The sequence below is a fragment of the Euprymna scolopes genome, chromosome 39, assembly GCF_053919585.1.
Source record: "Euprymna scolopes isolate OS-2025 chromosome 39, ASM5391958v1, whole genome shotgun sequence".
In the NCBI taxonomy this organism is placed as follows: domain Eukaryota; kingdom Metazoa; phylum Mollusca; class Cephalopoda; order Sepiida; family Sepiolidae; genus Euprymna; species Euprymna scolopes.
The window spans coordinates 657084-668738 of NC_136520.1; positions in this window are offsets into that span (position 1 = coordinate 657084).

Sequence of the window (11655 nt, forward strand, 5' to 3'; positions counted from 1 at the left end):
GCCCCCATGATCATTAAAGATCATTCACATCTCATAATCCCGTGTCCAGATCGGCGCATTGCGTTCTCTTTGCAGTCTCTGCATCGGCACCGGTTCATCTTCATCACTCCCTGCCTCAGTACCACCATCCTCATCACCTAAATGGACCACACGCCTTAAATCTAAAACATGTCGTGGCATTCCATTGACACTTAAGTTATTTGGGGATTGCACTCCTGTTATCACTCCTCTTCCCCACTGCGTTGTGCATCGGGCATTAGGCGGTTTCACCCAAACTTCTTCTCCTATTTGGATTCTGGCTGGTCCTTGATCATTAATTTCCGGTGACATGTCTCTAGGATGTCTCCATTCGTAATTAAAGATTGCTCTATGTGGTACTGTGTCATCTCTTTGCCCGACCTTAGGGGACATGTTGTACGAAAATGTGGCCTCTTCAGGCGATATTCTTCCTCCCTCAGCTATTGCTTTCACGGTCCGATGATGTCGCTCCACAATGCCATTTCCTCCAGGTCTGTAGGCTGCCCTGTAATAACTTTTAATCTTCCATTTTTTTAGCATCGTCTGAAAGATTTCTGAGCGAAAAACAGTGCCATTGTCTATTATCACCTCCCTTACTAGACCTCGTTCAAGCATCACCTTTTCTAATTCAGTTGCAACTGCAGGTGCGGCTTCCACTCGCAGTTCCTTCCATATCGCCAGTCTACTTGGCCCACAATCAATTATTGATAAGTACGCTCCCCCTCGGTAGTGTGCTATGTCAATAGCTAGTCTCGTCCAGTTCGTTAAAACTCCAATTTCCCCAGGATTATGTATATTTGGGGCAGGATCGATCGATTGACACCGAACACAGTTCTTTACTATCATCTGAATTTCTTCCCGTTTTACATTCGGATCCACTTGCCTCACCAAATACAATGTTCTCTCCACTCCCATGTGATGCATGTCATGCAACTCTTTAATTTCTCCAATTCCAAGACAGCATATCGGTGCCTCCTCTTTCTCAATTAACCACTGTTTTTTTTATCCGTGTTAGCGCATCTGCCTTGTTTCTTTCAGAAGGCACAAACACTGCTTTTATTTGCAGTTTCAATTCAGACATCAACTCTCTAAGCATCCCTAATCTCCGCTTTATTATCACTTCTCCGGCATCCTTTGTTCGTATTCTGCCACTCTCCTCCACAGTAGAGTTCACCCAACTGAGTACAGTGGCTGAATCAGTTCTTATTTCAATATTTGTCAGTCTCCATTTGATAGCTAAATTGACACCCTTTAGAACAGCATCTAATTCAGCTATGTTAATGTGATTAAAGTCATCACTTTTCCTCAGCCAAGTTGCATCTTCCGCCACCACACCGGCAATCTCGACAACTACGCCAGTTGCAACATTGCTTGCATCACACCACACGACTCCTGTGCTCACTTCAGGTATGTGCCAAGCGCCATTAACAGGGTCTTCTTTTTTCACCTCAGCTAGAACCTCCTGCATCACTTTCATGGTTCTGCAATCAACTTTTTCTTCCCAATCCATTCCATTTGCTCTTCTTTTCACATAACTGCATGCTAATCGCAGCCATCCAGCAATTGGATAGTGCCCCAATAATTTACCACAAATCGAAAATAGCTCCCGCCTACTAATTTCTCCTCCCATCTCTGGGATCTCGTTGCCTCTCCTGAACATTAGTGCACCCATCTTATTTTTCATAAGCTTAAGGCCCAGTGCCGCTCCTCCGTCCAGGGATTCCGGAGATTTTGCTGCTAACCCAAACCCCTTCAAATGTTCCACAACTTCCTGTGTCGATATTTTCGTTACGTCTACCATTATATCATCAATGTATGAATCAGTGGCCTCTTTCGTCCTACTTCCTTTCTTTAATACTGTTTTTAAAATGGCTGCCATAATCTTTGGTGCGACATTAAGTCCGAATCCTAATCGTGTTAGGCAATAGGTTTTTCCTTTATAACAGACCAGCTGGTACTGCCATAGTTCCTTTGCCACATGTAGTTGCAGGTAGGCAGACTTAAGGTCCACTATTGCGGTCCCTCCTACCAACTGTCTCCACTTTCTTATCTTTTCATCACATACATCTATTATGTCGCTCCCTGTATGACACGCCACAAAACGGTTCAACTCACGAAAGTCGAACACTGGCCTAACTTTCCCTTTTGTGGCCTGAAATACTGCCATCAATGGCAACACGCCTTTTCTTTCTCCTTTCCATGGTAACAGAATACCATCCGATATCCATCTTTCCACCTCTTTCTCGAATTCTAATTTCTTATCGCCTTCCAGAGAGTTTTTATAATATTGGACTTTGTTCTGCAATACTGGAGGCTCTCCCTTCCATGTCCATCTTACTGTCCATTTATCTCCATCGAAGTTTGCTTCAAAGTCTTTATCCTCGATTTTGCAAACATTCAGCTGATGGGCAGCCACGGCACATTGTATATCTCCAAACTTCACTTTGGCTTTCTTTATAGTTACACCTCCCGGCTCATTAATCACGTCCATTCCAATTATGACGTCGATCCCATCAACGATGTGATTCATCAAGATTGCCCTCACCTTTACGTGCATTCCACAGACTTTTATCTCCACTTGTCTGGCTCCTTTACATTCTATATTCCTCCCATCAATTGCTTTCACTGTACCGTTCCTTCCATATCCCTTCAAAAGTTTGGAATTGATTAAAGTAGTGGTGCACCCAGTATTGACAAGTGCAGTCATTACAGAATCATTCACCTCTACCTCTATTATAGGAAGAGGCCAGTATCGCGCCTTCATTTCATTGCTAGGGTAGCTTGCGGCGCAGAAGCTCCCCCTTGCCCGTTTCCCTGAATCTGAGGACAATATCTCGCAATGTGGCCAAATTTTCCACAATTGTAGCATGTTGCCCTGGCCCTAGGGATCTCTGTGCAATCTTTTTTTAGGTGCGGTCCTTGACATCTAAAGCACTGAAGGCTTGATTCTTTCTTTCCCTTATTAGTCTCATTAGTTTGTGCACTTGCAGCCAATGTCCGAGTTTCTACGACTCTTTTGCTGACTAAAAGCCGTGCAGTCGGTATCAGTTTGCTGACATCCATTCTCTCTATGTTCGGTAGCTGCTGTAATGCCACAGATACATCGTCTGGGAATCCAGTTATGAATGCCAGTTTGGCTGTATGTTCCAGCCCTCTTCCCAGATATCCCGCCAGTCCAGCCAATCTTTTGATTTTATTAGCATAAACATCCACCGATTCTCCTGTCCACTTGAATCGTTGCAGTTTTTCGTATGCCTCAAAAGGCCCCTCAGTGAAGGCGGTCACGAGTCTCATCTCTATCAGTTCTGCATCTTCTTGTTCTGCATTATTCATCTCAAGATAGAGAGCGAGTGCATCTCCCTGCAAAAAAAGTGGAATAAAACTGGCAAGGTCTGGCACATGTTGAAGCTTAGCCACCAGTTTTACTTTCTTTATCCAGCCGACTACATCACCTTCTCCACTAAAAGGTGGTATCACATCTTTTCCCAATCTCAACATCCCAGATTCCATGATCAGTTCTTGGCCGAAATAGCTTGTGGTTAAATACAATGACCCCACAACTCAATCTTTTTTTTTTTTTTTTTTTTTTTACACAGTGATCACCACTTATCAAGGCCCGGAAGCCACTCAGGGATAAGGGTTATTGCAAGTACATTACGTTAGTGAGGAGATTTGCTGAAATGTTTACTTAAGGGGGCGGTTCATTCACTCTTCAATCCTGCAGTCCAATGCACTTCTGACAGCAATTGCTTCTGCCAAACAAAAAAGACACCCTCTCTCCCAAATACAGGCTTTTTATAGGACAAAACCGTCCAAAGTTATTTGCATACTCTTCCCATGATCTCTAGTCTATAAATAGACGCAGTGGCCATTCTCTTCTTCTTCTTTCACTCTCTGAAGCGGGCGTTGCCAGTGGAAAAAGGTTTGCACGATTTTTTTTTTTTTTACTACACACACACACACACACACACACACACACACACACACACACACACACATATATATATATTGATTCCGCCATGTTTTATAACAACAAAATTTTTTTTGATTGTTTTAACTCTCGAGTATGTATCCGTTGATATTTTATATGTTTTTATATAGAGTGATGTGGGTTTCGGTTGATTAACTATTTCTGATATATAATAGAGAATCAAAGCAATTAAAAGAATACTATGTTGTCACAGCCCTAATTATAATAAAAGTGATTATAAAGTATGAAGCTCGGATTAAAAAAAAAAATCCCTAAAAATATATTTTTCACTCTGACATCAAAATTTTTGTAAAATATTTAAAACTTTTCTGATTTCTGAGAAAATAATAATATTTACTGTAATATTTTATATTGGGCGGAACAATGTTGATATGAATGAATACACGAGGTATATTTTACTAGCCGTGTTTATTTAGCATGAAAAGGAGTTGACAAACTTGCTCCAAGGGAAACAACTCTTAAAAACTAAAGAGCTCTACAAGGATTTAATTCACAGATGTTCAAATTGTAAGACAACTGAGCATAAAAACTGCCGGTTATCCTGACGTTCTGCACTTCTTTATTTACCGTTGAAGTGACGTCACACAAATCTTATAATACGGATGGCTACAATTGTAAAAATAATTTGTTTTATTTTTCTTTCATTTTGAGCTACTTTTTTCTCCCGTTTAATGTGGTTTGAGTTGTCCCCCTTTGCAAATTGGCTGTTTGGAGAAATGGAAAATTAGATGGCTCTGGTTGATAGTCAATTTGCATAAGTGGAGAAATGGGCAGCATATAAACGGTACTTTTTTTAAGCAGGGGTGAAGAGCGCAGAGAGTGAAACGATGGTTGGAAGAAGTGACGGCGAATTCTTTTTGTGACGGTGAATTATTTTTGGACGTTGAAGAGCTTGACCTTTTGGAAGGAACAGCTGTGTCTTATATATATATTTTTTTAAATTTCTTTTTTTTCTACTTCACTACAAGCTATTTCGGCGGGAACTATGGAAGCAAAGGGGATCAGCAGTGAAATGCTTAAGACGTTCTCTGGAGAGGGAGATGTTATAACCTGGCTGACCAAGGTTAAACTTGTCGCTAAGTTGCGGGACATCGCGGATGTAGCCAGCTTGATACCGCTGTTGGTGATGCTCTGGCCCTATATCTGGAGATGCGGGAGGAGGATCGACTGTTTGTTGACGCCATTGAGGAAAAGTTGAAGGAAGCATTTACCGAAGGACCGTTTGTGGCATATCGCAAACTAAGCCGTATGGTGTGGACCGGAGAGCCTGTCGATGTTTACGCCAACAATATCAGGAGGTTGACGGGACTAGCAGGATTCAATGGAGGAGGCCGTCGACAGATGGTTAAGATGGCCTTTATCAATGGCTTCCCGGACCATATATCTATAGCTCTGCAGCAACTGCCCGGTGTAAATACTATGGAGGTGGCGGAGTTGATTACACAGGCTAGGGTGCTGGCCAGGAAAAAAGAGAGTGAGCAGGGAATCGCAGCTGTCACTCAACGAAGCAAACTGCAGCAGGAAATTGTGAAGGACGAAAAGCAGAGAGGACTGTGGCAGAGACCCAGGTTCTCTGGCAGATACTACCGATGCCAAGGCCCCCATATGGCGAGGGAGTGCAGGGAGCCAAAACCAGAAGTCACGTGTTACCGCTGTGGAGAAGTCGGCCACATCAGCAGATTCTGCCCCCCAGGGAAACAGACAGGGGGAAGCCACTGCGCCGGTGGCTACCCCACTTATTCGATGAAGGCACTTCAGGGTATGTCACCACAAGTAGAGGTAACCCTAAATGGACGAAGTGCAACCGCCCTTGTCGACACGGGCTGTACGTCAACAATTGTCACCAAAGACATAGTTGACACATGCAATGGAACCAGCAGCATTACGGCAGTTGACGGCAGAGAGGTGAAGTGCAATGGCACAAGTATCGTTCGGTTGATGGTACGTGGGATGTCACTAACAATCCAGGCGATTGTTATTAACAAAATTGTCACGGGTGTCGATGTGGTGCTAGGGATGGACGCAATTGCTCGACTAGGGGGCGTTACGTTATATAGGAACTCCGTGAGATTTGGAGGACATCAAGGGGCTGCAGGTGTGCAATTCGAAAAAGGTGTCACAGGAACGGCCGGGTTAGACAAAAGTTGCACGATAGAGGACCAAGATTTCTCTGCACACTTTGATGGTGAGAAATGGACAGTCAAGTGGGCATGGAAGGGAGAACCTCCCATACTGAACAACAGAGTGGAATGCTACGAGCATACATTGCGAGGAGGCACAAGAATTGAATTTGAGAAGGAGGTGGACCGATGGATCTCAGAGGGGATTTTAAGACCATGGACGGAGAAGGTGGAAGGTGTGCTGCCGTTAATGGCGGTTGTTCAGCCCACAACACAAAAAGTTCGGCCTGTACTGGACTTCAGGGAGCTGAACGTACACGTTGCGTGTCACACGGGAGGCGATGTGATGGACATGTGCGGAGAGACCATGCGAGAGTGGAGGCAGATTCAGAAGGCTGCGACGATTGTGGATTTAAAATCTGCATACCTACAGATCCACATTTCACAGGAATTCTGGAAATACCAGCTGGTCAGATACAAGGGCCGAACGTACTGCCTGACTAGGCTGGGTTTTGGCCTGAATTCTGCACCAAAAATCATGGCAGCGATCCTCAAAACGGTGCTTAGCAAGGAGGACGCAGTCAGAAGAGCCACCAGTTCCTACATTGATGATATTTTGGTGGATGAGACGGTAACAACTGCGGAGGATGTAGTAAAACACCTCAACAGCTTTGGGCTAATTACAAAACGCCCGGAATCGTTGGAGGGAGGAGCGGTGTTAGGGCTCCAACTAAGAAAGGACCGGATAGGACGGTTAGTGTTCCGGAGGGGAAATGAGATCCCGGAGGTGTCGGAAAAATTGAGCAGGCGAGAACTCTTCTCAATATGCGGAAAACTGGTGGGCCATTACCCTATTGCAGGATGGCTACGGACTGCATGTAGCTATATCAAAAGGCGAGCTAGTGGAGCGAAGTGTGAGGATGGAGTTGATAAAGAGACTGTGAACATTATGAGAGAGATTATTGAAGAGGTGAAGTGGGAGGATCCAGTGAGAGGTGTTTGGCATGTACCCAACAGTGCAGAAGGTGTTGTGTGGTGTGATGCAAGCTGTATAGCAGTGGGGGTCACCTTGGAGATAAGTGGTGTTACTGCAGAAGATGCTGCTTGGTTGCGGAAGAAGGATAACGTGGCTCACATAAATGTGGCGGAACTGGATGCGGTTATGAAGGGCATCAACTTAGCCTTGAAATGGGGGCTACAGAATGTTGAGGTGAGGACCGACTCAGCCACTGTGTTCTCTTGGATTCAGTCCGAAGCTACAGGAGAAAGGAGGGTGAAGATGAAAGGTGCTGCCGAGATGCTAGTAAAGCGTCGATTGATGATGTTAAGGGAGCTGATTAGGGAATTTGATCTTCAACTTAGGGTCACTATCGTTCCTTCAGCGAAGAACAGAGCAGATGTGATGACGAGGGTGCGGAAGACCTGGCTAAAGGTGCCGAATGAGGTGGCTGTTGCAATATGTTGTTTGAATGAAGACACTCTGAAGGATTTGCATGACATGCACCATTTTGGAGTGGATAGAACCTTGTTCTTGGCCAGGAAGGTGGACGCCAGAATCACAAAGGAGGCCGTTAGGACAGTGGTTGAGACATGCAACTGGTGTCAATCAATCGACCCTGCACCGAGTAGATACGAAGCTGGTGAGGTTCAGGTGGCAGAGAACTGGAGCAGGTTGGCAATAGACGTAACGCACTATCGACAGAGGCTGTATCTGTCAATGGTCGACTGTGGACCAGGAAGAGTAGCCATTTGGAGGGAAATCAAGGCGGAGAATGCAGGTGAAATTGCAAAGGTCTTGGAAGAGGTGTTTTTGGAGAGGGGTCCAGTGACGGAAGTGCTAATGGACAATGGAACTGCCTTTCGCTCAGCTGCCATGGAGAATGTGTTGGATAAGTGGGGAGTGCGGCGCTATTTCAGGGCTGCATATAGACCAGGCGGAAACGGAATTGTGGAGCAGCATCACAGGACCATTAAGGCTATAGCTGAAAGCGGCCAGATTTCGCTGCCAGAAGCTGTCTTCTGGTATAATATGGCTCCAAAGTCAGGGCAAAATGTGGAGTCAGTGCCGCAGAGGGCAGTCTTCAAGTATGAGTGGCGGCATCCCCGAACTGCACAGGTACCCGCGGAGGAAGGCGAGAAGCGAGCGACTGTGCGAGTGGGAGAGGAAGTGTGGATCAAACCGCCTGATGCTCGCTGTACCACACGCTGGGGGAGGGGCATTGTGACAAGTGTTCAGTCTCCGAACAATGTATCTATCGACGGCATCCCTCGACACATCCTTGATGTGCAGCCGGTAGTGGATTCATCAGAGCAAGACAGTGACGTCGAGCCAAGTAGCGACGTTCACGAAGAGGCTCCGCCGAGATCGCAGCGAGAGAGACGGCTGCCATGTTGGTCGAGCGACTACGTGATGGGTTGACATGTGATGAACATGTAGATCAAGGGGGCGTGTGGTTTGAGTTGTCCCCCTTTGCAAATTGGCTGTTTGGAGAAATGGAAAACTAGATGACTCTGTGTGGTTTGAGTTGTCCCCCTTTGCAAATTGGCTGTTTGGAGAAATGGAAAACTAGATGGCTCTGGTTGATAGTCAATTTGCATAAGTGGAGAAATGGGCAGCATATAAATGGTACTTTTTTTAAGCAGGGTGAAGAACGCAGAGAGTGAAACGACGGTTGGAAGAAGTGACGGTGAATTCTTTTTTTGACGGTGAATTATTTTTGGACGTTGAAGAGCTCGACCTTTTGGAAGAAACAGCTGTGTCTTATATATATATTTTTTTTAATTTCTTTTTTTTCTACTTCACTACATTTAACTTTTTTTTTTCCCATTTCTTATTTTGAGCGGAGAATTTATTTTATTTTCATTTTGAGCTCTTTTTCCGATCCGGCGTTACCTTTTATAGGTACTCCTGCAGTCCTGCACTTTACGACCCGAGCTATTTTTTAACGCTATTATTTAGAAACCTATTATTCAACATGGGGAAGGGAGGGTGTATTGTAACTATTCTGTACTTTCACCTAACAATTCAATTAAAAAAAGGTAAATATGAAGAATTACTCCACCCTCGAAAATTCCTTTAAAATTACCACTCATAAAGGTTTTCGGGGTCGCTGAAAACGAACATAACGTTTAAAATTACGGCAAACGAGTAGTTTCCAAGATATGAAGAAATGTTAGTTTTAAAAAGTTTACGTTCATTTTACGTTAAATTATTATAGAAAATTTTTAATATAAAAATAACTGTTCGTCTAAAAATTAAATAACGTAAAAATAACATACAAGTTTTTTGCAACTGTTGAATTGCCTCTCTTGTTGCTCTCCTGTGTGTGGAGAAAGAAGTGGCTTACCGTTAAAGCGGCTGCGCATTTGTGCCTGCAGAGCACAAATTGAGAATCAAGATGGCGCCCACAGGCTTTTATGTGGAAAAAAGTCTCGGGGAATCTCGGAGAATCTTGTACCCTGGTTCCATAAATAACGAGGAAAGGAAAGCAGGAGGAGAGACGATTTTTAGTTACTAAAGCGAACGGACGTGTGTAAAAGAAGAGGTAGAAGAAAAGAGTGTGGTGAACGAAACAAACAACAACTCGGTTGAAAGTAGAGTTGTAACGAACACAAGCTATTTCAGCATGACGTCAGGATTTGACCCCAAGCTAATTCCCCTGTTTGATGGCAGTAGCACTGATCATTCAGTGCAGGAATGGGTGAAAAAAGCAGAATTAATATGTAAGCTCAGTGGGGTGAAGCGTATGGAATGCGTGGTCCCAATGCGCCTCACTGGGGGAGCATATGCAGTATACGAGCAGTTGGCTGATGAGAAGAAAACAGATTTCGCCTGCATCAAGTGTGCCCTTTTTACAGCATTTGCGTTAGATCCAGTTACTGCATGGAAGGAATTAATGGCCCGAAAATTACATCCCGGGGAAACGGTGGATGTGTATCTGGCTGAGCTAAAAAAGCTATTGGTCCTTTTTGGAGGGATGTCAGACAAAGGCTTGGTGTGCGCCTTTGTTGCAGGATTACCTAAGAGTGTGGAAGATCTGCTCCGTGCCTCATCGCAAGTGGATGAGATGGACATATCTGAAGTATTGGCGTGGACACGAGCAATACTAAAGAAAAGCCCCAACACTATAGACCAAGCGGCAGCTGTACAACCATCACAGGTCGGATTGCAGGACCTGGGCGCAGCTACAACCTGCTATAAGTGTGGAGGACCCAACCATTTGGCTCGTGATTGTCTTTCGTCACGTCAACCAACTCAGAAACTTGACGGGCCGCAGTGCTACAAGTGCAAAAAACGCGGACACCTGGCCCACACCTGTCCGAGAAACGGGCAAGGGGAAGAAGCTACAGCGCCAGTCTTCTCCCCAGATCGTCATTGAGCAGGGTGCTACCCACTGTAAGCATACACATTAATGGAAGCAAGCGCCTCGCGCTTGTGGACACTGGGTGCACTCAGACTCTCGTAAGCAAGATATGCTGTGCCACTTGGAAAGCTGAGAGAATTCCGGTACTAACTGTAGGCGGAGGTTCACTAGTCTCTTGTGGGGTGAGCATTATCCGCGGAAGCATCAACGACGGGCCTGCAGTAGCCATGCGAGCCCTGGTGATGGAGGGAGAGCTTCTCGGGTACAACCTACTCTCCTGGGTATGGACTTGATTACACAACTGGGTGAAATTACTGTGGACAGAACCGGCAAGGTCAGTTCTCCCGATGTGAGGAACACGTTTGTGCTGCCATAACTCTCGATGAGCCTGACTTTCGTGCAGTGTATGATAGAAACACCAATGCATGGACGGCGTCTTGGAAGTGGTCAAACAATCAGCCACCAATATCCTTGCAGAACCGGTTATCGGATTATCCTCCATCCATGTGGTTAAGGGAACAGTATTAAGAAGAACTGCAGACGTGGATCGACAATGGCTGGCTTCTTCCATACTCAGAGGATGATCTTGCCCCCCACCCTCCCCGTGAGGGCTAATTCCCTTGATGGCCATTGTACAAGAGACCAAACAAAAGGTCTGCCCTGTCCTAGACTACCGTGAGCTCAATGAGCATGCCGACCAATATACAGCAAGGGCTAATGTGTGTGCACTTAAATTAAGGGAGTGGCGACAGCAGGGATCAAACGTGGCAACTCTGGACCTACGCAGGGCCTATCTGCAAATACGCATTGGGAGGAAATTGTGGCCATTTCCAACTGTGGAAATTGGAGGAACCCGATATTGTCTAACCAGGCTAGGATTCGGTTTAAATGTGGCACCAGGCATTATGACAGCAATCATGCATGCTATCCGGCAGCAAGAGGCGGCAGTGCAACAGGCAACATCCTCATACATCGATGATATAAGAGCCTCATGTCAGCACAATTGGTTAGAATGCACTTTGAGAGCTTTGGACTGACATGTAAGGAACCAGAGCGTCAGTGCGATGGAGCAAAAGTTCTCGGCCTGCATGTGCGCAATAGCAAGGAGGGACTTTGCTGGAGAAGAGGAAGTCACGTCCCCAACGTTCCATCAAACATCACT